We start from the raw sequence: 26,247 nt of genomic DNA, 5'->3' as shown, positions 1-26,247 counted from the left end.
GCCTGGCCCTATTTTATGTTTTTGTAACAGGCTCTCGCTAAGTTTATGAAGCTGAACTCAAACCTGTGATCCTCCTGTGTCAGCCCCCAAGTAACAGAATTACAGGTATGTACCACTATGCCTGGCTCTGTTGACAGTTTTCATATATTCATCTTCATGATGCTAGCAGCTGAATGTTTGGGATGATTCAAATAATTATCTATCTCTTTTTTATTCAGCCTTTTCATGTATACAAATTTAATAGAAGGACCATTTTAAAGCACATAAAATCATAAAATATATTGTCAAGATCCAGGCTTTAGGAATCATTTTTTTCCCTTCACAATCCAAAGTACAAAATGAATCATCAAGAGAGAAAGTGAGAATTGCTTTGGCTATTCTGGGTCTTTTCTTTCTCCATATAAAGTTCATGATTGATTTTTCTAGGTCTCTGAAGAATGTCGCTTGTATTTTAATGGGAATTGCATTGAATCTATAGATCAGTTTTGGCAGAATGGCCATTTTGATGATATTTATTCTGCCTATCCATGAGCATGGGAGATCTTTCCATCTTCCAAGGTCTTCTTCAATTTTTCTTTAATGATTTATAGTTTTTGTTGTAGAGGTCTTTTACATCTTGGGTTAGGTTTATTTCTAGGTATTTTATTGGTTTTGAGGTTATAGTGAATGGAATTATTTTTTGTTTCTTTCATTGTGGATTCACTATTGGCATAAAGAAAAGCCACTGATTTCTCTTTAGTCAATTAATCTTTGACAAAGGGGCCAAACTCATATGCTGGAGAAAAGACAGCCTTTTCAACAAATGGTGCTGGGAGAACTGGCTAACCATTTGTAAAAAGATGAATCTAAACCCCTATATCTCACCATGCACAGGAATCAACTCAAGATGGATCAAAGACTTAGACATTAGACCTGAGACTGTGAAGTTAGTAGTGGAGAGCATAGGTTCAACACTACAACATATTGGCACAGGCAGTAACTTTCTCAACAAAACCTCCAAAGCTCAGGAAATTAAAGCAAGAATTAACAAGTGGGATAGCATTAATCTAAAAAGTTTCTTCTTATCAAAGGAAACTATCAATAACCTAAAGAGGAAGCCTACAGAATAGGAGAAGATCTTTACCAGCCACCACTCTGATAGGGGACTAATATCCAGACTATACAAAGAGCTCAAAAGACTCTACACTAGCAAAACAAACAACCCAATCAAGAAATGGGCAAATGAACTAGACACTTCACAAAAGAAGAGATACAAAGGGCCAATAGATACATGAAAAGATGTTCTACATCATTGGCCATCAGGGAGATGCAAATCAAAACTACACTGAGATTCCATCTAACCCCAGTCAGAGTGGCAAGCATAAAGAAATCAAATAACAACAAATGCTGGCAAGGATGTGGGGAAAGAGGAACTCTTTTACACTCTTGGTGGGAGTACAAACTAGTTCAGCCACTATGGAGATCTGTATGGAGATTCCTAAGAAAGTTAGGAATAGATCCACCATAGATCCAGCTCTACCACTCCTGGGTATTTTTCCAAAAGGGTTGAATCCAGAGAACTATAGCAACATATGCATACCTATGTTCATAGCAGCACAATTTGTAATAGCCAAAATATGGAACCAACCCAGATCTCTATCAACAGATGAATGGATTGCAAAACTCTGGGAAATACACACAATGGAATTCTACTCAGCCATAAAGAAGAACAAAATAATATCATTTGCAAGAAGATGGAAAGTCCTGGAGAGCATTATGTTAAGTGATATTAGCCAAGCACAGAAGGAGAAGGTACATATGTTCCCTCTAATATGCCCAAACTAGGGAACCTAGAGGATACCAGTGGTACTCCAGGTAATGGAGGGGAAATACCAGCAAATCTTGAATGGAAAGATAGGGGAGGAAGAAGACTGAACTTGATTAATGAGGGTCTACATCTGAATATGTGTAAATTTATGAATATGGCATGGTTACCCTGGACAATCATTGGCGGGAGGGGGGAAGGGAAAACAGGGGCGGGGGGGGATAGGGCACCAAGTATAGTTTAAATGTATACCATTTATGTTCGATAAAAAATTTAAAAAATAAATAAAGTTAAAAAAATTAAAAAAGAGAGAAAGTGAGTTGGCCATCAATATGGGATTATCAGTCTTGTCCTGACCAGCTCTGCTGTCTGCAGTGTTCACTTCCTTAGAATTATGACTTAAGGAATGGCGATTCATCAGCAGTCTCTTTATCCCACCTTAATAAGAAAGTAAGGAGCTAAATCCCTTAAAATTGTTTGAATGTAAAAGTAAGAGCTATTCTGATTATGGAAATTATATCTTTGTCATTTGGAAAATATCAAAACAAGAATTCCTCAGTTTCATACTTAAATACACTCTTGCCTTCAATTATAACAAAAATGTAATATATCATCATATTAATGTTTAATATACAAAGATCGTTCATCATTTTTTATAAAAATACTCTATAGTTTCGTGTGGTGACTGTTTTACTTATAAGAAATTTAGTTTCAGATAAAAACTCTTATTTTGGAGTTAAAGAAATGTATTTAAACTGGGCATGGTGCACACACTTATAATCCCAGTTCTTGGGAGGCTGAGACGGGAGGATCACAGGTACAAGACCAGCCTCAACAACTTAGTGAGACCCTCAGCAACTTAATGAGACCCTGTCTCAAAATAAAAATAAATAAATAAAAAGAGCTGGGAGTGTAGCTCAGAGATAGAATGTTCCTGGGCTCAATCTCCAATACCAACAACAATAATAATTATTATTATTATAATTATGCATTTAAAAGTATGGTTATTTTATGTGGAATTATGCATTTTATTGTTTTCAACAATATATATATGCTTGATTAAAAATGACTATAAATTACTCTGTATGAAATTTTGAACAAGTGTTTTAAATTTCCATTCTTTCTATTAGTTTCTTAATTGCAGTTATTTTTGAAAATTATTGGCATTAAGAGAAAAAGCTATGATTGATTCCAAAAATACTAATAACTATAGCAGAGTATGACCAAACCTTAAAGGTAAATAGCATGTATGTTAGTCCCTATCACGCTGAACTACATTATGTGTTACTACAATGCACTAATAAAAGTTCATTAAAAAGTATTTTGTATGAATTTTCTGATTTCCATTGTTATCTAATAAAACGTCATTATCTTTCTTCCATCTAAAATGATTAAAATGTAGAGAAACTGTATCAGACTTCAGGGTAAACAGTGGCCAAAACTGGGGTTGAGCAGCTTGACCTAAATAAATTCTTACCAAACTTGGAGGAGATAACTAGATTCTTTTATTTCCATCCATTTGAAACAGAATGTCCTGACCCTGAGTTGCTTTCTTCTCCCATTCTACTCTGATGTTACTGCATGTCCAGAGCATCCCCTCTTAGCCTTCACATCTATTAGACCGTTCTATTATGTTTATTCAACCATAACTTCCTAATCAGAGCATGTCCAGGAAACACACCCATTTTATGTGTAAGGAAAGAGATTAGCCACCTACTAGACAGACTACTAAGGAGCAACATCTGGTTAACTGGTGTCCTCTAATTTCATAGTTTTCAGTCAACTCACATCAATGACAAAGAGCATATGCTCCCCACTAGCCACCTTGGAGTAGAAATTTTAGAGGACGTTAGCAGTTTTTCCACCCACACTGCTCAGTGCAGCACCTAGCACTTCTTGGGTGCTTAATAAATATTGAACAACCCAGCAATCAAGCCCTCCGGGCAATGGCTGCAGTTGTTAGTCGACACATATGCAGACTGTACACAGTAGGAATTGCCAATCAAACAGCCAGATCTGAACACACAGAAAATAGCGGAGATAAGAACGGCAGCATCACCTTCAAATAGAAAAGGACAATCTATATGTATATATTGTGCTATGTATGAATTTAAAAGTATTCATGGTCCCCTTTGCATTCTGCTGTGCATTTACATAACTCACTGCATGTGAAATTAGCCAGATGCACTCCCTTCAGTGAATACGTTTAACAAAAGGTCAACAGTCTCAAATTATTTTTTTTAATAAATAATGCATTCGCCTGAACTAGATCCAAAATTGTCCTGGGTGTGGGATATCTAACCTCTTCTTGCAATCAGATAGGGAACTTCTTCCACTTGGACAGACTTAAAATCACCCACAAGCTTCAGGGCACAATGCAAACTGGGTCTCTTCCCTAAAAAACCTAATTAAGAATTAAACCTGCACACCTTTACCTTCGGCAGAGGGTGGTCACTTTGGATTTTATGCGTCTGTAATGAAGAAGTCTCATTTGGATTTCACACAGTTAAGATGTCATTGAGTAACTGTGTCCTTGCCCTTTTTGCAACATTATCTTCCGGGTGGCCAGGGAAAGTTCCTGCAGCTCCGATATCTCTCATCTTTTACGTGAAGATTTAGTTTTCCTAAGAGATCTGACCCAGTTTTGAAAAATACAGCTTAAATCCCATGTAAAAAGCCAGCTAAAGGCAGGTCTGAGGCTGAGGTGTGGGGAAAAGCCTTTGCCTGCTCATCATTTCCCTTCTCACCTACGTCTTCCTGTGATCCCTGCTCTCGTGTCAACCCTTTAGTGCATCCTGCTTGAGCTGCCTAAAATTATACATTCAATGTCAGCTCTATGCTCTAAGGAATATTTAATGTGAGACATCATTCACTTTCGCATAGAAATTAGCTCTGCAGTGTGAAAACTGGCTTCAGGTGAATTCTACTTTAAAAAAAAATGCAAGTGAGAACCGGAAGGACCTTGGAGCTAGCACTGTGGTCACAGAAGAACCCACCAGCAGCAGCTGGAGAGTCCAGTATACACAGATCATCTGATATATGGATCAGTCAAGTCTGTTTAGTATACAAAGAACAGATCCAAAATAGAAAAAATAAGAGTCATGGCATATTCAAGGCATGCATAGAGTTTTTCTTACTTTCTTTAAATCTCAGGAACAGCAGCACTGTGAACTTGAGTCACCCTTTGACATTTAAGAAGGCGCTGAAAGCACAGCATAGGGAAGACCTTGTCTTTTATGTGCTCTTTAAAATGCATCTCGATGCACTCTGATTTCTCTTGACCAGCAGGTAATATTGAGTTACCTCACCCAAACAGAGCACTTGGCTGACTTAAATCATTTATTCAATATTTACTGAGTGCATGTGATGTGCCAGGCACTAGTAACAGATGCAAAGTGTAAATGAGGAAGACATGCCCCCTCCCGCTCCAAGGAAATGCACACTCCAGAAAAGGAGAGAGACATATACAGATTATTTCAATGCAATGTGGGGAAGGCTGAAGTAGAAGCGTTGACAAGGGATCTACGAAACGAAGTGGAGGAAGAAGCTAATCAGGACTGGCAAATGAGAAGTAGAGTACTCAGGTTTTCATGGAGTTGAAAGAACCAGCAAAGTGGACTGCACTTTCCAGAAGAAAGAGCAATTTCCCATGTTCTCTAATTCTTTCTCTACTGCTCCTTCAAAATATCTAATTCTATGAGGACGTGGGGTGGGGCAACAAGCGCTGTGTGCAGGTATGTTTCTGTCAACATGACTTACATTTTGATGTGAGACCATAATGCATCAATAAAAGCACATTACAAAAAAGAATATCTGATTCTAGGGCTTCCACTCACTTGGATGGGGATACAGAGTTATTGTTCACATATAAAAATTTTGATTTGATCATTATTTGCATTGCCTACATGTATCAAATTACCAATCTATACTCCATAAATATATACAAATATTATGTGCCAATGAAAAACAAAAATAAAGTTTAAAATACCTAGGATTTATCTACATGACTTAATGTTAATCTGTTAACCACTCAATAAGAGGTGGATTTCTACTAATTTCTTTAATGTTGGCAAAAGCCACAGAAAATGCTGATGTGTGCATGTATGCCTCTACCATCTTGTACCCCATTAAGATGGATGACTACAATGTACCAGTAAAAAGAAAAAAAGAAAGAAAATGCTCTAAGCTATAGAAGCTATAGGTATACAAAAATGGGTAAAATGTGGTTTATGATCTACTATAACTTGCCTTCCAGGAAGAGAGACTGGTCTCATAATCATGAGGTTGCAACATGGTCCAAGTGCATTTATGGAGAGAGGGACAAGCTGCAATGACATGAGGGAAGGCCAAATGGTTTATTTGGGGAGGCACTGGGAAAGGAAGGAGTCTTAGAGGACATGATATCTAGCGTGAGTTTTAAAGTAGGAATATGAGATAGACAAAACTGGAAAGAGAAAAACTGACAGAAGAAATGGAAGCACTAAGTAGCATTATATGTACTAAGAATCTTCAAAAAATAAAGCACTGTAAAAAAATAATAAAAGAAGGTATCTTGAAAGAGGCTGAGCTGAGATGGTGTCATCAGCTTCCTGGGAGATACTTCATGCCTTTATAAAGAGCTCCATGTTAAAGTCAGGGTGCAGACATTCTTTGAGAGGGGAGTGGTATTGGAGACTGAACCCAGAGGTATTCTTTCTCTGAGCTTTACCCTTAGCCCTTTAAAAAAAAAATTGAAAACAGTCTCCCTAATTTACTGAAGGTCTCCCAAAAGTTTCTAAGGCTATCCTTGAACCTGAGATCCTCCTATCTCAGCCTCTTAAGATACTGGGATTGCAGGTGTGTACTACCATGCCTGGCTAGGGTGCAGGCATTTTATTAAAGAGAAAAAAGAGGCCTTGAAAGTCAGGCACTGGCCAAGGCTTCAGAAGAAGGAAGCGGCAGAGCCAGAAATCAGATCCAGACTGTCCTATTCCGACACTCGCCCTTGACCATTACTCCATACATGACCATCCTGGAGTGGGGAGCTACTTTCAGGTCTTCCATGAACTGAACTTTTCTTTTCAATCCTCTTATTACGCACCTATGATGTGATGAGAGGATCAGCAGAGTGATGGGAGAGTGGGATGGGGCAAATCCTGTTATACTAGAAATGTGTTTGGGATTTATAAAAATAGCAAAATTGTGGGGAAGAAACATACCACACAAGTACTAAGGTGATAGCAGAAGTCAGCCATTTTACCTTCCTGCTAAAGCATCAGAATATTATGAAATTAAAATCATAATTGGGCCCAGAATGCTAATAGATACATCTGTCTAACTTAATCAGTAAACAAAGAAGATGATGGGAAAGAAAGAAAATGTAAGAATGCATGAAAACTGAACCCGAAGCCCAGATCATTTGAAGAGGAGAAGGTGTGGATGTAATGTTAGCTTAAGCTCTCTAAAACAATACTTCTCAAATGGAGAAAAATTATTTTTATTCCCTGCCAATGGTCTGATCAGAAATATTAAATTTAAGTTAACAGAGAACAATAGCCTACATAATAAAAATATATTAATGGAAAGATCAACTGAAAAATAGGAAGAATGTTGACATATATGGAAGGGGAAAAGTCACTGAGAATTTTTAATTTGTAGTTTTTCAGACTAATGAGGTCGCTTCTACATATTCCCCAATCCTTTAGCATTTGAAGCGGGCTGATGAATGCACGGTGACTTAACAGGAGTTTTCAATGGTGCTCTGACGTTATATCAAGTTTCACTAAAATACTGTGCAGGAAAATGGTTTGCAGCACTCTATGAAAGAGCAACATTGTGCCAATAATGGCCTTCAATTGAAGGAAACCATGATTATCCTCAAACACAAAGATGCCTGCCCCTCCTTCTCCTCCTTCTCTGAGTGAAATATAAAAACAACAACAACAACAATAAGGTGTTGAAGTTAAAATGGGAATTAAAGAATCTGCAGGTGCTACACACTGTTTTTAACGTATGTTAGTCCCATGTCTTCTTTCCAGTAATCGGTCAGATTAAATGTCTGAAAGAGATAAAGTAAGTGTCTATTGGGGCAATAGGGATGGGTTTTTTACACTTCTGGTTTGAACACAAAACATGTTATTGAGCTGGTGTTTGGCAAAGAGAAACATACACCTGAAGTCAATTTGCTACGGATGCATTTGAAAATATAATGACAAATACTCATTTAAGGCCAGCATTCCAATCTGCGCAGACATACATATTAATCAATTTCTTTGGAAAAATACTGCAGGTGGCACTAAGAGAAAATTATATTTTCACATCGATCTTAATTATTTTGTAGCTGTAGTATGTTATAGAAAGTTAAGGTTGGTTGGACTATGTGTGTTAACAGTTATTGAGTGCTTGCTATTTAAAAGTTATTTCTACTCAGTAATAAAGAAAAACAAAATCATGTCATTCACAAGAAAATGAAAAGACCTGGAGAAAATTATGTTAAGTGAGATTAGCCAAGCACAGAAAGAGAAGGGACATATGTTTTTTTCTGATATGCCCAAGCTAGGGAGTATTAGGGATACCAAAGGGAGGGACTCCAGATAGTGGAGGGGAAACCTCAGCAAAGCCAGAAAGGAGAGGTAGAGAAGGAAGAAGGCTGAGGTTAATTAATGGAAAAGCTACATTTGGATATGTGTATACATGTAAATATAACATAGTTAACCTGGACACTCATTATTGGGAGGGAGAGAAAAGGGGAAGGGGGAGGATGCCAAGGGGGGACAATATGCCATTGTCAACATGATCCACATTATGATGTGAGACTCTAGTGTACCAATACAATAAAATACAAATAAAACAATTAAAAATAAAATAAAACTTATTTTAGAGACAACAGAATATGTGAGGAAGTATGGGGTATCATATGGGTTCTCAAAGAACTTGTACAATATGGGAGGAAATATTGGTTACATTATTGATTTTTAATGTAAAGTACCACAAGTGATTGTTTTAGAAATAAGACTTAGCAGAGAGATAAATTCTTTACAACCCAATTTACACTCTATATGAAATGACAATGATTTGATCATCTGCATATAAATATCAACTAGGCCTCAGTATTGCCTGAATATGATCATTTGGTACAGTTCAAGATAGCCATAGTGTATCTTTTCCTCTCTCCTCGCTCCTCAAATCATTAGCGTTTCTTCCCACCTCTAAGCCAATGATCCAGCTTCACACCTATTTCATTCATAAAATAGCAATAACTATAATGTAGGTCACCTCACTTTCCTACTTATAATGTCCTTAGCCTTAATATAGAACTCACACTTTAATATAGAACTCAAACCTTGACATGGCTTATGAGTCTGCAGGAGATCTGTTACCTGCCTGTTCTGGCCTCTCCTTTCTACACTTCTCATTGGTCCAATTTGTTCCTTGAGCAGAGCTATCTAGCTCATGGCTATCTTAAGCCTTGTACTTGCAACACCCTCAGCCCCCGCCATCTTTCCAACAGACCTTCCCTGGACAGCTTTTTCTCATCATTCAGTTCCCAGTTCTGATATCACCTCTTAAGAAAAGTCTTCCCTCTCCATCTTATCTAAAGAAGTGTCATGCACCCCTTTCTCTCCAAAAGATCACATTTTACCATATTAGTTTGTCTTGTCTCCCTAACACTATGGCTTCTTGAAATTGGCTTGTTTATTATTTACTCTTGTCTTGACTGCCTTGTTCCCAACAGAATTGAAATTCCTTGGAGACAGGTATTCTGAGATCTTCAGTATTTCACTCTATGCTTGGCTCACACCACAGAAAACCCATATATGATAACTGAATTAATGCATAGGAAAAAGAATGGGAAGTCTTAATAGCGAATGTTCAAAAGAGAGATGTACAAAGTATGTTATCTGTTGATTGCGCCTTACTCAGAAGTTGGATCATAAAGGCTTTTATACCTAATATTCAAGTGTAGAAAAAATGTTCCACTTAAGTGTCAGTCTTGCCCCTGGCTATCCCTTTATCTATCATAAATTGTAGATAAAAACCACAATTTATCTGGGGTTTGACTTGATAAATAATCTGGAAGATTAAAGAGTATTTACAAAATGACACAGAATTTAATTTATAATTCCAATCATTATTGTACATTCATATAATTTTTGTGATATTTTCTGCTATTCAATTAGTTGACCAAATCATTCAGTAATACATCTGTAAGCATGTGCAGCATAATTATATATTCATATGTATGTGAAGAATGAAAATAACTCTGAATAGTTAATATTCTTTTATTGTATTACCCAGCAACCAAGAGTGTGGCACTCTCCTCTAAACCCCTGAAGAATAAGAAGACACACTAATTTAGTTGGGTGTGGTGGCACACACCTATAACCCCAATACTTGGGAAGCTGAGACAGAAATATTGATGGCAGGTTTGTGACCAGTCTCAGCAACTTAGTGAGGCCCTCAACAACTTGGTCAGACTCTGTTTTAAAATGAAGAGATAAATAAAATATGGCTCAGCTTTGCTATAGAAAGCTAAAAGAAAATATTTACTATTACAGTGTATACTAAAACTGTGTGCTTTTTAATAGAAATAAAAATATTCAACAAAATATGTATTCTTTTTAACTATTCTTAATTTAATACCAGGCATTTCTTCAGTGTGGGCTTTGAGAGAATAACTAAATCTAAAAATTTTAAATGAAAAGAAGTAGTTAAGATTACTAAAATAATTCTCCACACATTTTTTGTCTTTGCATACATTTCATTTAACATGAGTCTCAGCAATAGCTGAGTGAGTACCTCTGAAGAGACTTTTAGTACTTTTAGTACCACTCTCTGGGTTCTTATAGCCACTTTATAATTAAGGTGGCTTAAGGAAAAATTCCTACCATTCTTGAAAAGAAGCTTTTTAGGTAAAAATCTTTTTTTCTTTTCTTAATTTTATTCTTTCAGCTATTTCCTTTAATGTACTTACTGATATAATGCAAGATAATGTTGCTTCTAAGTTCTGAACATGTAGTTACGGACTGATAATTTCCTAGGTTAGAACATTCGGTCAGAGCCCTCATTAGATTACATGTCTTCTATCCTTGCCATAATTTTTCATATATCCATATATCTATCTAAACACAAAAGACAGTAGCTGCTCTCTGCTGAAAGATGAAACAGAAATCTCCATTACAATACATTGTCTCCTGTATGAATACTCTACATTTTCAGCTGTCTTCTCTGTATTAACCGATGTCATCTTGTGGATTTTTAGCCTTGTCTAAACTGCTCTTGCAGTGACACTAATAATAAAAAGATATATCGTGAGGAGCAGTTATTAATATATAACACTAATTACATAAAATATTGTTTTGTCTAGTACTACTATGTTACATGAAAAACTGCCCTATCATGTTCATTTAACGTCAACATAGTCTATACATGGAGAGCTATATTTTGAAAGGGAAGTTGGTTAACTCTTTTGAAAGTCTTATGAAAAGTGGCTTTGAAATTACTATATATCACCAACCAAGCCATTATATAAATTTGCTTTTGTGAATGAAGATCAATCTGAGTAGCAAAAGTTTAATAATACAAAATGAATATGAATTATTCAAGGAGGAGCAGGCATTTAATGTTTTCTTTTAATGAAAATGCTGATAATAAAAGTGAAAATGTCTTACCCATTTAAGGCTTTTTGCAATTTTGTACTTCCCACTCACATAACTATAAAAAAGTCTGCAATATGGGAAAAGCATGGAAATCACCATACTGAAGTATTCTGAATTAATACATGCCTTTATTGACTAGAACTTTTCTTGCTAATAGCATACTCAAATTCCTTGCAGTTAAGAGACAGATTAGAAAAGGAGAGAATGGAACCACATTTTATTAATGAATAACTAATAGTGGAATATCAAATGTGTAAGGTTGCATTAAGAATATCAGTGAAAGGTAGGTAGTGGTCATAATCCTTAGAATACTAACTAGTGTTGTCTTAAGCCTAGTTCATTCTAGGAAGTCACAAGAGGGGCTGAATGTGAGGCCACTCCAGGTATTGGCACCAGAAATACAATTCTGTTTTTCATTTCTGTGTCCCATTATTTCTTACATTTTGCTTTCCTGGTTTTTCCACCCTCCATTTCTCTTGAGAATGTGCATTAGATGTCAGTCCCTGCCCACTCTCTTTGTGTGGCCATCTAATTTCTATTAGTTACCCTAGCAGTTCTCAGGGCCCCGAATGCCATGATTTCCAATGTCTACTTGCTGAATTTGTGAATTCTGCTAGAGGCCAAGAATTGCCCTTCCTCTTCTTTCCTCCATGTGGGCCATCCCCACTGCAAGCTACTTCGGTTGTTTCTCACCTTGGTCCTCGCCCTGTCCTTTCTGGTATTCTGGAACCCAACCAGCAGGTGATTGTAGCTCATAAAGGGTTAGAGCCCTCTGTAGGGAGACAATGTGTGAAATGATAGAGTCTTGTGTAGAGGGTTGTGTATAAAACACATGGCTGTCTTGAAGGTGTCCTCAGGGTACCCCAGCTGTGCTTGATTAGAGCCAGAGGAGTTTCCAGAGACCAATCACATACATTGCTGATAGAGAGGAAATGTGTCATGACCATCTGCAAGTAAATTGGTAAAAGTTCTACAGAAAAAAAAGGGGGGGGGACCAATAGACTGCTATTTCCAAGAAGATGCTACTTATGATATATTTTAGATTAAATGTTATATCTTGAGTCTAGGGCAAAAGAAAAGCATCTATCTTTTTTTTTTTTTCAGTACTGAGGTGTAACCCAGGGGCATTCTACATCAGAGCTACACACACAGCCCTATTATTTTTAATTTTGAAACAGGATCACACTAAGTTGTGGAGGGCCTCTCTAAGTAGCTGGGGCTGGCTACAAACTTATGGTCCTCTTGCCTCAGCCTCCCAAGTACTGGGTTTACCAGCCTGCACCACCACTCTCGGCTCAGCATCTATCTTTGGTGGTATCTGAGTGAAGAGAAGAATGAAATTACATGTTATTCCATAAACTATGTACCAGGACAACTTTGCATCTCTAGTCCTTAGCATTGGCCTCACAGGGTTATAGAGTACCTGCTACATTAATATATTTTATTAATAATTAATGAAAAACAAGTTGGCATTCTCAAATTTTACATTTCTAGAAATGGAATCTTTGGAGATCTTTGAAAAATATTATATTTTTTAGAAAAGCTTTTCAAATTTAAAAATGATAAAATTGCACAGAAATGTTATTTTAGACAAGTAAATAAGGCAAGAATCAAATAAAATGATCCATGTATAAGTACAGATAAAGGTTAGCATAGTCTTTAAATCAAGGATGCAAAATAGGAACTGGCTACCAAAACAAATGTGGTATAGCATTCTAATTCTGTGATCAGATCAACAATAATTTCTATTCTTTTGATATACTCTGGAAAGCTGAATGAAAGAGGTGGATTAGGTAAGGAAAAAGAATCTGTGAGTCACTAAATAAATCAGAGAAAACTGATTTTGCTTATCCTAACTGTGAAATATACTGCAAAATATACACCTTTCAAAAGAAAGAATTATACTGCATGCCCACGTCAAATTCTAAAGACTATAGTAAAATTTTTAGGTTTGAATAACACTTCAAAGCAATTGCAGGGCATAACCTTATCAATCTGATAAATTTTGTTAGGACTGATTCATTTGCTATTTGTTGTATTAGCTCATTTGCTCTTCATTGCTATTTGCACTTTTATCGTCAAAACTTGACATTAATTACCTCAACATTAAAATGAAATGCATTATAATTCTATATTCAGAGCATAAATGTCTCAAAGTAATACCTATACTTAGCAATTTATTTTCTTTCAAACAAAAGTGCATTATATTGTAAATTCCTTTCATTAGAATTATCTAATTAATAAAAACATTAAAGTTTCTTCACATCTTTAAAAAATTGGTAAGGAATTGCCATTCTATTATCTAACAAGAACCAAAATTTCAAGAATAATTAAATTTGATCTTTTAAAAAGTGAGGAAAAATAATTTGCTTTGAGGAAGGAGTACTACTTTTTCCTCACTGAAATACATTTAGTTAATTCTATTTTCTATCCAAGCATAAATTACGTTTCCAATAAGTTTTCAATATGACTTAGAAATATTCTTAAATAGTCCTATTATAATTCAGCTTCAAATCATAATCATCCATCAAAAATGGTTTGAAGCCTGGTGTAGTGGTATACACTTGTAATCCCAGCATTTGGAGGCAAAGACAGGAGGATCATGGGCTGGGAGTGTAGCTCAGAGGTAAAATGCCCCTGGGTCCCATCCCCAGTACAGCAAAAAATTAAATTAAATTAAATTAAATTAAATTAAATGGTTTGTATATCTTTACTTGTAATGTGTGTTTCTTGCAGGCAGCATATAGACAAATACTAGTTTTGAATCCATTACCACCTTATGTCTTTTTACTGGGGAGTTAAAGCCATTTATTCAGGGTGATTATTGAGAGATGATTTTTTTTTATTGGTGCATTATATTCATACAACTTATTGGGGTAAAAAACTTGTGTGTACAAACATGTACTCATCGCTGATTTAACCCCTACGCAATTCCCACCCCATTCCCTCCCCGTCCCCCCCTCCCTTGCTTGGCTTAGTGATGGGCTTCGATATGTTTAAGTACATTGTGAGCTTTAGAGATTTTCCAATTGAGAGATGATTTTTAATCCTAACATTTTGAGTTTTAAATTCTGTTTGAGGTAGTGTTTGTTCTTCTTCACTTAGTTGTTTGTTTGATGAAAATTATTGTTGCTCTGGTTCTGGCATTTATTAATTATTCCTTCTTTGTAATTAATCTCTGAGCATTTTCTCTAGTGCTGGTTTGTATCTCTGTTCATAACTGCACAATTCACAATTGCCAAAATATGGAAACAGCCTAGATGTCCATCAACAGATAAATAGATTACAAAACTTTGGGATATGTACACAATGGAATTTTACTAAGCCATAAAGAAGAACAAAATTATTTATTTGCAGAGAAATGGATGTAACTGAAGAACATTATGCTAAGTGAGATTAGTCAGTCACAAAAAGTAAAAAGTCGGATGTTCTACCTAATACATGGAAGCTAGGAAAAAATGGGTCATAAGAGGAACTCTAGGTGAAGAAGGAGAAACTATAGATGCACAAATAAGGTGACTTAACTGAGGGGGATGGGAGGAAGGAAGAGGGAAATTTTCTCATATACATGTTGTACATTCACAAACATATCAAGGTCAATCACTAACACAATTATGAGAAAGGAGGGGAGGCAATGGAGTGGGAAGTGAGGAAGGGCTAAAGGAGTGAAGTGTGCAGCATGCCTTTACCATCTTGTACCCCATTGAGACTTAAGACTACAACACACCAATAAAAAATTTTAAAAAATGGTGAGGGGTCGTAATTCTGCCATTCAATACATTCTGTATTATTCCTAACACTCCTAACTCATTCTATATTTTAGGTTCTATTATCTTCACAAACATAGTGTTACTATTTCTCTTTCTCAGTCTCCTTTGGTATTGGAGATCCAATATCTTAGCTATACCTCCAGGTCTCACTAAGTTTCTGAAGCTGTCCAACCTGTGATCCTCCTGATTCATGTACTGGTATTGCAAGCATGAGTCACCATATCCAGTTGTACTTTTTTTTTTCCAGAAAAGGGTAAACTTAACTCTAATCCTAATTCAATAATATACCCCAATTATCAGTTATAAGGGTCTGTGTCACAATGGGACTCCGTTACGAAAGCTTCATTTTGTGAGTGATCCTTTGACTGTTCAGGAACCTCCTGGACCAGGGAAACCAAAGAGCATTCATGTCACCAATGAGTAAGAGTTGGACCAAGATCCCAGATACCAGAGAGTCTAACAAACTCTGCATTTTTAAAAAACTGTACTTATAGCTACCATCTAAAAGCACTCTCTTAGTATAAACATTAATTATCTCTCATTTTCTCACTAACAATGATCAAACTGTGGAGTATGAAAAAAATTACTAAGTCTCACTCCCCAAAATTCTGATGCACATAGGTCTGTGGGCAAGGCCTAGGAGTACATTTCTACCAATAAATCACGGAATGCCAATGCTGATGACTAATGTTCAACACATAGAGAAATATCCTGGCAGTCTAGAGGATAAAATATTTTAACAATATTTTTAACTGAATCCTATGAGGAGGTGCAAATGAATCATGTTTTCTTCATTTTCTTGTGAATCTAAGCTACAGTGTTGTCACATTGCTCAAGAATCAAAACAGGCTAACAGAAAGTGCTGCAGAAAGATATGTGGTCCCAAGAGAAAACTAGAGCTTCTGAACATAAAGTATGGAGGTTAGAAGAGTTCTCGAAAAGACCTCTCTCTCACTAGCTGAGCTATCACAGGCCTATCACAAACTAGTTTTAAAACTCAGGGATAGAACAAAATTATCAATAAGTAACTCTTGATTGTGACTCTAGACCTTTTTAAGAAATTTTAAGGAAATGAAATATGTTTAAAGTTTTTAAGTACAAGTAATATTAATTGAAAAATATTGCAACACTCTATAGAATGTAGTGTGAAGACTTACACCAAATATGTGTGAATGCATGCATCCGCCCTGTCACCTCAGTTTTAAGATGTGTTACCTGCTATGATTTGCAGGTACAAGGACCTAAAAGAGAAGACATCACCTCTTCACACTACAAAATGGTCCAATTATACCTTATTACTTGTATCAGTAATTGACTATTGCAGACCTAGAGGTATAGGTCTACAGTTCTATGTTGTTAATTCATTTATGTGCGAATATGCTAATGACAATCCTGATTTTGTTTTAGAATTTCTAACGAGATTGAACTCAACTACTTATTGTTTATAGTTTAAAACATTTTTAAAGTAAGTTTAAAAATATAACACTACACTTTATCATATTTCTGATTTTACTTCTCCTAAAACATAAATGATATTTAGCTATAGTCTGGATGGCCTACTAGCATAAGTTAAAATAAATTTTTCTACAATCTAGATAAATTAGATAAAAAATAAGAACAATTATTTTAATACTGATATAATGATTCATTTAATTTCTGGGAGAAAATAATTTACCTGAGATTGTTCCCTTTAGGAAGAGGATATATGGGCAGCAATACACTTGACAGCATTTTCCCAAATAAACTATTTTAACTGATTATATCTACATGTTTGAGTGGCTATGCAAATATCTATATATCTATATATATGCAAATATACATATTTGTATTGGTCATTTTTATTATTTTTTATTGGTGCATTGTAGTCATACGTCTTAATGGGATAAAAGATAATGGAGACATACATGCACACATCATCCAATTAGCTCCTACCCCATTCCCTCCCCATCCCTTCTTCCCATGCTTGGCTTAGTGATTGACTTTGATATGTTTAAGTACATCATGTGCTTTAGAGAGTTTCTCTCTTCTCCCCTCCCATCCCCTCAGATAAGTCGCCTTATTTGCTCATCTATAGAATCTCCTTCTTCATCCAGAGTTCCTCCTGTAACCCATTTCTCCCTAGCTTTCACATATTAGGAAAAACATCCAATTTCTTATTTTTTGTGACTGACTAATCTCCCTTAGCATAATGTCCTCCAGTTCCATTCATTTCCCTGTAAATGATGTAAATGTGTTTTTCATCCATTATGTACATATCCCATAGTTTTGTAATCCATTAATCTGTTGATGGACATCATGGCTGTTTCAATAGTTTGGTGATGGTCAGTTGTGTAACTATGACCATAGATACGCATGCATTAGTTTGGTAGTTTGGGTTCCTTTCTTTTGGGTAGATACCCAGAAGTGGTACTGCTGGATCATTTTTAGATTATATGAACCACCAAGAGTTTTTTTCCTAAAATCTCAAATGGAATTAGCCTTAAACACCAACCAATACACAAAAATAAATTCCCCTTTAATTAATTATTTATTATTTATTTATTTATTTATTTTTGGTGGTACTGGGGTTCCTGGAAGACCATCTACTTCTGGGCTACACTCCCAGACCTATTTTATACTTTTTTTATTTTTGGAAACAGGGTCTCTTAAGCCAGCAGGGCGGGCTTCAAACCTGCACGATCCTCCTGTCTCCCCCTCCCAAGCACAGGGATTACAAGTGCTATCGCCACACCCGGCCCCTTTAATTATGTAAATATTACTTGATATTTAGAAACAGTGTTAAGAAAGAGGCAATACTATGATATGATTTTCTCTCCCTTTTTGAAGGGATTCAACTTCTTGAAGCCCACTAACAGGAAGGAGAAACAAAAGAATCAATTAATACCTAAGTGTTCTTTAAAAAATCTTTTGCAACTAATTTTTGTGTGGAGTAATTCTTGAATTCAATTGAACTAAATGATGAAACTGTCAACATAAAATATGACTATTTTGTTAACAGCTAAACTATGTTTTTAAAAATATCAAGCTAAGCCATAAGGCAGATGGGGTAGCCTATGCCTATAATCCCAGTACTTGAGAGGCTGAGACAGGAAGATTTGGGGTTTAAAGACAGTCCAAGCAATTTAATAAAACCCTCAGCAACCTAGCAAGACCCTGTTTCAAAACAATAAATAAAAAGAACTGGACGAGTAGCTCAGAGGCAGAATGCCCCTAGGTTCAGTCTCCAGTAACAAATGCACACAATCTGCAGGATAATGTATAATTTGTAAATACATGAGTTAGGTTTATCTAGCATCTCTGTGGCCAATATTCAACTGGATATTTTTGATGATTCAATAAATCATGATAATCTTGGGAACTTTTTTACGAAATGTACTGCTCTGCATTTATCAGGCTATGTAGTTTTCTAACACTATGGACCAAATCGATTATAAGCACTTAGAAAATATTTATTGAATTTTTTTAAAAGACATGCTTCTAAGAAAGAGATAAAATTAATACATATGGTTTTGGTGTCTCGTGCCTGTAATCTCAGCACTTGGGAGGCTGAGACAGGAGGATCTCAGGCTTGAGGCTAGGCCCAGAAACTTAGCAAAACCCTCAGCAATTTAGAAACATCCTGTTTCAAAATAAAAAATAAAATAGGGTTGGGAGGTATTGCTCAGAGGTAGAATGCCCCTGGATTCAATTTCCAGAATTATGATAATAATACAGTAAAATATTAAGAAATATTAATAACATATATTAACTAAAACCATGTTATCAACAACAGCTATAATCTTGTGATCATTTGTAACAGCTAAGACTACATTTACTTACTGGTTCCTTAGGTATTACTCTCTAGGTAAACATATTTCCCATTTTCCACTTCATTTCCATTTCCCCCATTTTGTGTTCATGTGCTTTTAATAATTTGGTAGGATATGAAGCTGGGAAGTTTAGTGGATTAGAACAGGAAGAAATATCACCCAGAAAAGGCTTCTATGATTCATAGAAGCATGGGTTTCTTGTCTTGGAGACAACGTGTACATATTTTCCTTTGTATGGGGAGGGGTGATTCCATTGGATTGGGTGGAAATAGGATGTTACAGCTATTGTCAATAGAAATTTATGAATGAGAAGAGTAGCATAATGGTCATTGGGTTGACAACCAGAAGGATAGTGGGCGTTGGGGCAGATTTGTGCTCGATATCCACTCCACCTTTCTTTTTGTGTGCTTTTCAACACGTCGGAGGCTGAGAAGCTAATGTTTACTTCTCTGAGTCTCCTTAGCACACAGGGCTCAGAATACTTAGGTTTGAACAGCTAGCTCTGGTAAAATGACATTTGGGAGGAGGAGTGATGTTGAGGCCACAGGTCTACTCTTTCTCCTCGTCAACATAGTCATGGAGATTTGGAGGAATTTCTACAACAGTGTTTGCACAGATCCCAGCACCCCATAATTATTTTCTGAATATTGACAGGTATCAGTGCATCCACTTTTGTTTGTGCCAATATAACAGATGTAATGTGGCTCTGGAGTCAACAGTATACAGCTTTCTAGTCTATGGCATGCACAGCTAAAATAATATATTCCTAGAGTCTATAGTCATAGTGACAGTGTCTCTGATTCTTATCTCCTGTATTAAATCCTTTCTGCTTAAAATAGCCAGACTAGTTTCAGATATCTTCAACTTAAGCCTGATTTAAACAGATGGTATATTGAGAAAGAAACACAATTAGCCAAATTAAACCATCCTATGTGATGAAAATCCATCCTTCCTGAGCATAACGTGAACTGGAAACAGTAATGTGTTGGAAACAGAGATTGTTTCTTGTTTCAGTAGAAAGAATGTTGACTGATTAATCAGGAAATTAAATAGTTCAAAATTTTCAATAAGTTTTTGCTTTTTTTATTTTCTTACTGTCTTATCCACACAACCAGGTTAAATGACTTCACCATCAGAACTAGTTCATTACTCGCTTGAACCCTGGGCTATCTGCTTTGTTTATTAGAGCACAGATATATTTTTATTTAAATTTTATATTAGTTTAATATTCACAGTTGGTTACTTGCCACTTACATGCTTCTTACAAACTATATATTTATCAACAAATTTTGACACCTGAAAAGCAACGATATATACCCATATGGATGTTTTCATAGTATGGAGATGAAAAGATGTATGTCATACATATGATAAAATCTAACAGCTTTAGGCAAAAAAGTCCTTATCTGTAAACAGAAAAAAAAACTTATAATTAGGTTCAGTTAAGATCACACATGCAAATATAAACTACATCCTTATAAAATTCGTTTAACTTTGTTGTCATCTCTGTTTCTCAAGTCAGACTGAGATATTTCAAGAAAGAGACCCAGAGACACTGCAATTGGGGTAATCATGCTTCTAAATTGTGGCAGGTTACAAAGGTCTAATGTGGGGATTAGACAGACAAGTTACCCACAATTAAACATTCTGATCAATCTAGGAGCTCACAAATAGTGCAGATTTTCCTGGGATTTTCTGTTTGCACTTCTTTTCTTCTCAACGATGCTACAGATTAGGAGTTGTGCGATCTTCATACATTGCCATGGTGCATAAAATCACACACATTTAAGCAATTCGGAGGGGGAAGATATAGGTTTTATTCAGCTTTGTAAACCTGACCTGAAACAGAATTTGCTTTTATATCTAAGTAGGAATAAAAGTAAACATCTACCTGAAGTTGCAATTCAGAACCTATTTTCCCCAGATTCTTAAGACCCATCTTACTAGTAATTTTATTATAGAAACAATTCCAGTAGCTATGGATAGTACATTCAGGTAGTTCACTATCATACCTGCAGGATTTTTCCATCTTTCCTGTATAATATCTAAAATGCTAGCTACATGCTATGTTCTGCTTAATTGGGGTTATAATGACTGATGTATTCGCCCTTGTTTTACCTGTGACTGCTCTTTTTGTGTGTGTATGGGTGGGAGAGCCATGTAAATATGTTTTATGGATGAGAACTCCTATAATACTTAATTATTAAAGTGTAAGAGTAACTGTCCTATTTGGACCAGGTAAAATGTTTATGAAAAATAAAAGTTGTATTATTTATTAAACTTATTTCCTGTCTTAAGTTATGAATAGAAGAACAACATAGAAAAATGCTATAATTTCACAAAAGGTAGAAATAAATTATTACAGCATTTATTGGAAATAAAATAATAAAATATTTTTGTATAAAGGAATATCAATTTTTTTCTAAAAATGTTATCTCAGAAACATGAGATCATTAGATGTCGAATAAATGAATATTATAACATCAGAAGGGAATTTATACATGATGGATCCAGTGACTGCTTCATTGTCCAAAGCTTTGTTTCCTTTCAGAAGTTTCTGGAAGCTTATAGGATAGAAGTAAATTTTATGATAAAATTACTTCTAAATGTCATAGAGCAAACAGTACTTCATGTTTTCCTATCCCTCTGTGTCCACAGACAGCAGGAAGCCCTCATGTTGACTAAGACAGTGTTTGATAATAACCTTTCTCTCCTTGTTACATTACTTGGAGTGCTCATCATTTGAGACACATAATGTGTTGGGAATCTCCTACGGTCCACTTCAATTGCCAGGCACCATAACTTCTATATTCTCTCTGCAAGCCACTTTTTAAAATCCAACCGTCCAGCTGAGTAGATTGAGGTGAACACCATTTTCTGAGTGTCCCATGAATTTCACATATGAAATTGGCAAGAAAATGTGTGCTAACCTGCCCACCCTACCCTGACCCCTGTATGTAGTCACAGAGGATGCAAAAAAAATCACTTTTTACATTTGATCCCCTCCCTTTACACAAACTGTGCTATCTCCAAATACTTCAGAAAGTTAAATAACATATTATGAAGGGAAAACAAAACTGAAGCTACATTTCAAATTGAGTACTATAGCTGCTTGAAGAGTAGATCCTTTGATACAAGATTTAGAATAAATAAGTGGAGAAATGTCTTGGTAGCAAGGATGTTTACATTTTGGACCTGAATGTAGTCATGGGAATGGTTATGTGACAGTTCGGTTTCTGGTTAGGGAGTAAAAATAGTAATGCTATTGAAAGAGTCATATCTAGAATACTTTACAATGGATCAATAAAATATGATTCTGAATTACCAGATCCCAAAACTAAGATATAACTGAAACTGCTAGCTCTACATTATCAACATGTGACTATCTGTATATACATTTTCTGAGGGGGAAAAACTGAATTTGTTCTTGAGACCTGACTTAACCACACATAAACACACAAACATGCATGAAAAAAGCATTTACATATATACTTATAAACATGCATAAACATACATACACACACACACACACACACATATATATATGAGCTATTAACCTCATTTAAACACACCACACAGCACTTACACACACACACACACACACACACACACACACACACACTCACAGACTGGCCCCTTTTCATCAGAACATATGACAGGGTACTGACCAAGCCATATGCTAATGTATTTGTATAAAATGAGTTTTGCCCTCACTCCACACTCTCAAGATATTTCATACACCAAATCAGGGGTCAGCAAACTACAATCTATAAGGCAAATCCACTGAGCCACCTGTTTGTATAGGGTCCGCAAGATAAGAATGATGCTTATATTTTAAGTGCTTAAAAATATCAAAAGAAAGGTAATACTTCACGATACATTAAAATTATGAGAAGTTGTACTTACGATTTTGTAAAGTTTTGTTGAAACCCAATCATGCTTGTTCATTTACATAGTACCTAAAGATGTTTGAGCTACAGCAACCGAGTTGAACTTTTTCTCAGCGACCACACTTGGCCCTCTCTACACCCCACAATGATGCTCAGGACACAGCACATCCATGTTACAGTTGCACATCAGCAGAGTTTTACAATTGTCACAATATGACCTACTGTGACTTTACTAGTATTTTTATTACCCATGCATACCTACTATGTTGATACAAAACAAAAAAAGAAGAGATAAGCAGATTTCTGATGTGTTTTTAAGACACTGTGGAGTGTGGTTTATTTTTATCAAATTAGGTCAAGTAAAATGTATTCAATGTGTTTATTCTGTAATGACACTATAGCTATGCTGAAAGCATACAATATATGCTGGTATTACGAGAGTAAGTACTCATCGCAGTATTACTAACTCACAGTGATGGATAGAATAGGTAATAAATATAAAGTGGGGTATGTCATCACAGCAGTGTTCATTCACATACACACGGACACACACACACACACACACACACACACACACGGAGATATATAACCTTTTTTATTTATTTATTTATTGCGGTACTGGGGATGGAACACAGGGGTATCCTGCCTCCGAGCTACACCCCCAGCCCTATTTTTTTATTCTTTATTTTGGAACAGGGTCTCACTGAGTTGCTAAAGGCCTCACTAAGTAGCTGAGACTGTCTGTGAACCTGGATCCTCCTGTCTCAGCTTCCCAAATGCTGGGATTACAAACATGGGATTACAAACATGGGCTACCACACCTGGCTTTATAAGATTTTAGAATCTTGTTTTTTATCAAAGCAAAGAAAGGGGTTCACCAATGATGAATTATTAAGTCAAGCTTGACTGAAGCAGACAAAAAAGTCTAGAGAAAATAAACTTGTTTATGACTACTAGACTTCCAGCAAGAATAATATTAAGAAAAAATAAAGCCATAAAGACAGGATAGGAAAGACTAAATGGACATGATTGCACATATAGAAAATTTTATAGAGACTACAAAATCTGAAACTGGTAAGTCACAGGTTAAAGATCAACAGAAGGGATCCATTTTATTTTTATAGACCAGCAATAACCAAATAGAATCTGAAGTCAATAACAGTTCATATTAGCAAAAAAAATTAGTACCTGTATTTAAGTATATACTATGCAAAAAGCTACAAAACACTGATGAAACAACATACTACCTATATAAATGGAGAGATATACCATGTTCATAAATTAAAGGGCTTGATATTGCAACGATGTTAATATTTCCCAATTAGTTATTTAGATTCAGTGAAATCCCAATCAAAATCCCAGCAAGTTTATTGTTGGTATCAAGCTGGTCCAAAAATTCACATTGAAAAGCAAAGAAATAAAACAGCTAAAATTTGAAAGCAACAACAAAATTGTAATATTCAGATTACCTAATTTCAAAGCTTATTATAAAGCCACACTAATGAAAACAATGTGTTGTAGACAAAAGTATTGATACATGAATCAATGGGAGAAACTGAAGCCCACATGAATAGAATCAACTGATCTTTTGCAAAGAGAAAAAGATAATTCAATGGAAGAAAAGATATTTTTAAACAAACTTTTCTGGGGAAATAGGATGTGAATATGCCAAGAGGATGATTGTAGACATATCCTTAACACCTTAAATAAGAGTTAACTGAAAGTAAGTCATAGGCCTAAATTAAAATTTAAACTAGAAAATTTCTAGAAGAAAATATAGGAGAAAATCTCCATGACGTTGGGTTTGGTGATTTTTTTTTAGATACAATATTAATAGCAAAATCCAGGGAAAAATACATTTACTGAATTTTTTTTAAAATGGACTTTATCAAACATAAATACATTTTCCCTGAGAAAAATTGATAGAATTATGAATTGACAAATTATAGACTGAGAGAAAATATTTTTTCTGGGAAACAAACCCAGAGGATTCTACCACAAAGCTCTACCCCCAGGCTCTTTTTTGTGGTGTTGTTGTTGTTGTTGTTGTTGTTGTTGTTCTCGCTAAGTTGCTGATACTGGCCTCAAACCTGACTGTCTGGGTCTCACAAGTACTGAGATTACAAGTATGCACTACCACACCCACCTGAGAGAAAATGTTTTCAAGTGACATGTCTGATATAGAAAGTGTCATGACACTCAGATATAGAAAGAGCTTTTAAAACTCAATAAAATTATTCAAAAATGAGCTGGGCGTGGTGGCAGATACTTGTAATCCCAAAATTTGAGAGGCTGAGACAGGAGGATCACAGTTTTCAGACAGCCTCAGCTACTACTTGGTGAGGTCCTTTGCAGTTCAGTGAGACTCTATTTTAAAATAAAGAAGAGGCCGGGCGTGGTGGCACATGCTTGTAATCCCAGCATTTGGGAGGCTGAGACCAGAGGAACGCAGTTCGCAGACAGTCTCAGCTACTTAGTGAGGCCCTTTGCAACTCAGTGAGACCCAATTTCAAAATAAAAAATAAAAAATAGGGCAGGGGGTGTAACTCGGAGGTAAATGCCCCTGGGTTCCATCCCCAGACCCGCAAAAATAAATAAATAAATAAGTAAATAAATAAATAAATAAATAAATATAAATAAAGAAGAAAAGATAGGGATGGGAGTATAACTCAAAGATAGAATTTCTCTGGGTTCCATCCCCATTACCTCAAAAAATTATTCAAAAATGGCAAACTAAGCAAACACTTCACTAAAAATGATATATGGATCACAAACACACAAACAGATGATCAACATTATGCCATTGCAGAGGTACAAATCAAAAACTACAATGAGACATCACTATACTACTATTAGAATTACTATACTTCTAAAAGTTAACAATGACAATTTCTAACTAGCACATACAGCAAAAAGAACTTTCAACTATTTCTGGAGGAATTAAAAATAATATAGCCACTTTAGAAAAGAATTTGTCAGTTTCTTTTAAACATGGACTTTTCAAACCCCTATGTTTACCCAAGTATTTTTGAAAACTTATGTCCACACAAATACTTGTGTATTTATAAAATATTTTATAAATATCCATGGCTTTTTTTGGGGGGTGGGGACTACTGAGGACTAAACTAAGAGATACTTCATCTCTGTGCTACACCCTCAGTCCTTTTTCTTTCATTTCAATTTTTTTTTTGTTGATAATGTTGTTGTTGCTTTTGCTGTTGTTGTTGTTGTTGTTGTTGTTGTTGTTTTGAAATAAAGCCATGCTAAATTGCTGATATTCTTGTCTAACTGCTGAGGCTGGTCTCGAACCTATGATTCATCTGCCTGTCTCAGCTT

The sequence above is a fragment of the Muscardinus avellanarius genome (genome assembly GCF_963383645.1).
Source record: "Muscardinus avellanarius genome assembly, chromosome: 12".
Classification (NCBI taxonomy): Eukaryota; Metazoa; Chordata; class Mammalia; order Rodentia; family Gliridae; genus Muscardinus; species Muscardinus avellanarius.
Note: the sequence above shows the minus strand (reverse complement) of the source record.